This window comes from Pteropus medius, unplaced genomic scaffold (assembly GCF_902729225.1).
Source record: "Pteropus medius unplaced genomic scaffold, Ma_sr-lr_union100, whole genome shotgun sequence".
NCBI lineage: Eukaryota > Metazoa > Chordata > Mammalia > Chiroptera > Pteropodidae > Pteropus > Pteropus medius.
This window is the reverse complement of record NW_024355109.1, coordinates 1,536,475-1,540,196: the sequence shown is the minus strand read 5'-3', so window position 1 is coordinate 1,540,196 and position 3,722 is coordinate 1,536,475. Positions and strand designations below refer to the sequence as shown.

The window sequence follows — 3,722 nt, the reverse complement described above, 5'->3', positions numbered from 1 at the left end:
AACCTGGTGAAGGAAATGGACATAAAACCCCAGGAAGCTCAGAGTCACAAAAAAGATGAAATCAAAGAGGTACACGCTAAGACACATCATAATTAAAATGTCAGAGGTTAAATATAAAGAGAATCAAAAGTAGCAAGAGAAAAGCAGTTAGTTACCTACAAGGGAGCACCCATAAGACTGGCAGCTTATTTCTCAAAAGAAACTTTGCAGGACAAAAGGATTAGGCACAAAATATTCGACACGATGAAACCCAGGATCTACGACCAAGATTACTCTATTCAGCAAAGCTATCATTTAGAGTCAAAAGACAGATAGAGCTTCCCAGACATGAAAAAGCCAAAGGAATTCATCATCACCAAGCTTGTATTACAGGAAATGTTGGAGGGACTTCTTTAGAAAAAAAATATGTAGCAAAAATATGAATAAAGAATGGCAATAACTACATGTCTTTTAACAAGTACTTCAAATGAAAAAGAATTAAGTGCTCAAGTGCTCAATAGAGAGAGTGACTGAATGGATAAGATAACAAGACCCTTACATATGCTGCCTACAAGAGACTCACTTCAGATTAAAAGACACACACAGACTAAAAGTAAGGGGATGAGAAAAGATATTGCATAAGGATTTAAAGGGTAGTATGCTGAGTGGAGTAAGTCAGATAGAGGAAGACAAATGCCATATGATTAGATTTATATGTAGAATCTAAAGAAAGAAATAAACAAACAGAATAAACTCATAGATACAGAGAACATTTCGAGGGTTACTAGATGGGAGGGGGATTGAAGGAGTCAGTGAAAAGGGGGGAGGAAATTAAGAAGTACACATTGGTGGTTACTAATAGTAATGAAGATAGAAAGTATAGCATAAGGAATATAGCCAATAATATTATAATAGCTATGTATGGTGTTAGAGGGGCACTAGATTTATTGGGATGATCACTTTACGAGTTATATAGATGTCTAATCACTATGTTGTACACCTGAAACGAATATACTATTGTATGCTAACTAAAACTAAAAAATAAAAAAATATATTATTTTTATAAAATACTAATAAACTTCTGGAAAGTTTAAAAATACCAACTCTGATCTCTACATCATAGCAGAGACAAGAATTGATTTGGGGTTGATCATAATCCCAGTTGCGAAAGGTAAGGCAATAAAGCTCACAAAATTAAAGAAAAAAAAAAAAGACTACCCCCATTGCTTTGAGGAAATCAAGACAACATACTAGCCATAAAGGTAAAAACACATTTCATCCTTGTAACAATCTCATCAGGTAAATTCTATCATCTGTGCTTCATATCACAAATCTGAGGCTTAGGACAGTGGTTCTCTATGTGTAGCATCCAGACCAGCATCATCATCGGGGAACATGTGTAAAATGCATATTCTAAGGCTTGACTTCCCAAGACCTCCAAAATCAGTAATACTGGGGACGGGCCGGGAAGCAGTGGTTCAGCGAACCTTCCAGATGATTATGATGATGCTGATTCTAGGACTACAGGCAGAGGGAGATGAGGGCCCAAGTTTACAAGGCGGCTCAGGTTGAAATCAAGATTATCATGAATGGTGTTTGACTCAAAAACCTGCTCTCTCAGTCACTGTTACACAGCCTCAACCAATTAAATAACAAAATCTTTATAGCCTCAGGTGTGAAATGGCCAACACTGAGAATGATCCGCAAGATGAGACAACTGGTTTGTAAGGACACAAGGGAGGGAAACACCATCCAATCAGAAGATGGATTATGCAAAATGTTTTAAAATATAACAACTGATAAGGGCTCTTGATTGTTATGAAATATTTAATATAAAAATGCTCATGCTAAAATGCTAAGTCAAAAGAAAACAATACCCTGAACAAGCCTGACCCCATCTGATCTCAGAAGCTAAGCAGGGTCAGGCCTGGTTAGTACTTGGATGGGAAACCACCTAGGAAAACCAGGTGCTGTAGGCGTTAAAAATAAAAAATAAGGGATTGTAAATTGACCAGGTCCTTGCAATCTGCCTTGCCTAAAAAAAAAAAAAAAAAAAAAAAAGACAACAATAAACATCAAGTTACACACTCAGCATGTCAATGGAAGTAAGACCAGCTCCTCCTTACATGGAGAAGTACAGGAAGCATACACACACCTAGAACACAATGACTGCACTTAAGTGCCAATGTCATGGATGATTTTGTTCTCTCGTTGAATTTTTCATTGTTGTCTTCAATGAGCATGCATTTGGTTTTGTGAAGAAAAAATCTTGAAAGGGAGACTGGGTCACCCCAAGTCATAAAGAGTTATCAGAGGGGAACATACCACATCTGTCGCATTTTTCAGTTAAGACTAGAGGAAGAAATTTCTCAATGGTGATGGCATTAGGAGATGAGAAGCCAGATCTGAGTGGAACGGTACACACAGGGGATGTGGAGACTTAGAGACACATCCAGCTACTCATAGGAACCTGATAGGGAGAGAGAGAAACTTAAGTTCCATCTTTAAGAGACCTCAAGGTGAAGGGAGGGGTGAAATTCCTTGACAAGGAGACCAACGCGAGGGAAAATGAAGTTTGATGGAATTTAGCACAATGAAGAAAAGAAAGGCTTGCACTCACAGACAATGCACAGAAATGCACACTAAAAACAGGCACTAGGAAAAGCAGAAAAAAATTCCTATCTGGCTCTATTCAGAGTGCTGCTTATAGATGGATCGTTTGACCAGCTAGGATTGAAGTTAACAGCAACTCAGAACTACTCACTTTCTAAACAAGGTAGCCCAGGACAGCAAAACCATATCAGATGTCAGAGCCACACAGAAAATGAGAAGACAAATAGGCAAACGCAAGAGGTAGGAAGGCTCTCCAGACCACTCAGGGGATAATGCATAACTTCCTAAGGGAGATACAGGGTGGAAACCCAAATGAAGTCACAGAAGGAAGCGAGAGGAATTTCCAGGTTTTGTGCAAACATAAGAATGAGCATGCACATTTTGAAAATCCCGCTGACCCTGCTCATATACCTCTGGATAATAAGTCACTCAACCCCAGATCCCATTGACATGCCCTGCCAGCCAGCTGCCACACGTGGAACTACGGGATGCAGGGACAACAGAGGCCCCTTCCCTGAGTGACTAAGCAGAGGCACTTGCTTGCTTAGTTCATGCTCTCTGCTCTAACCATTGTGAGAGAGGTTTGCTCCTACTCAGAATGAATGGGTAGGGAAGAAAAGGGAGTTAGTAACTTGGGTATATTCATAGGCAGATAAAAACAGGACTTGAGAGGGGGCCTTGGAAGATGAATAACAAACACTGGGTCAGTGATGGAGGTAAGCCCCAAAGGAACTCCAGGCGAACGCCTTTACCCTTGGAGGGAGTGAAGAGCCATTTTTTACATCTGAACAATGGAAGGAATGTAAAACAGAGCCGATAAACTTAGGAGCTAAGCATAATAAGCCCAAGAGGCTCTGTTGTCATGGCAAAATGGGCTACAGCCTGGGATGACAGAATTATTACAGACCCCACACATGTCATTAGCAGCAGTGCCTGGATGCTCTGTCACCACAGGTATTTGAGGAGAAAAAAAATACAAACCCATAAACTCCATGACCACATCACTCTCCTTGAGCCTGAACAACTGTGACTTGGATTCATCTTTTGGGATGCAGTAGAGATACCATCCCAAATAACAGATGAAAGAACAAGCTCAGACACAGTTATGCGCTGCTTGAAATTATGGTGGG

At 40.0% G+C, this 3,722-nt stretch overlaps 1 pseudogene; it reads left to right on the top strand.

Moving 5' to 3' along the window:
- The first annotated feature begins 1,838 nt into the window (after positions 1-1,838).
- LOC120598419 (uncharacterized) lies at positions 1,839-1,958 on the top strand (annotated as a pseudogene).
- The last annotated feature ends 1,764 nt before the right edge of the window (positions 1,959-3,722 follow it).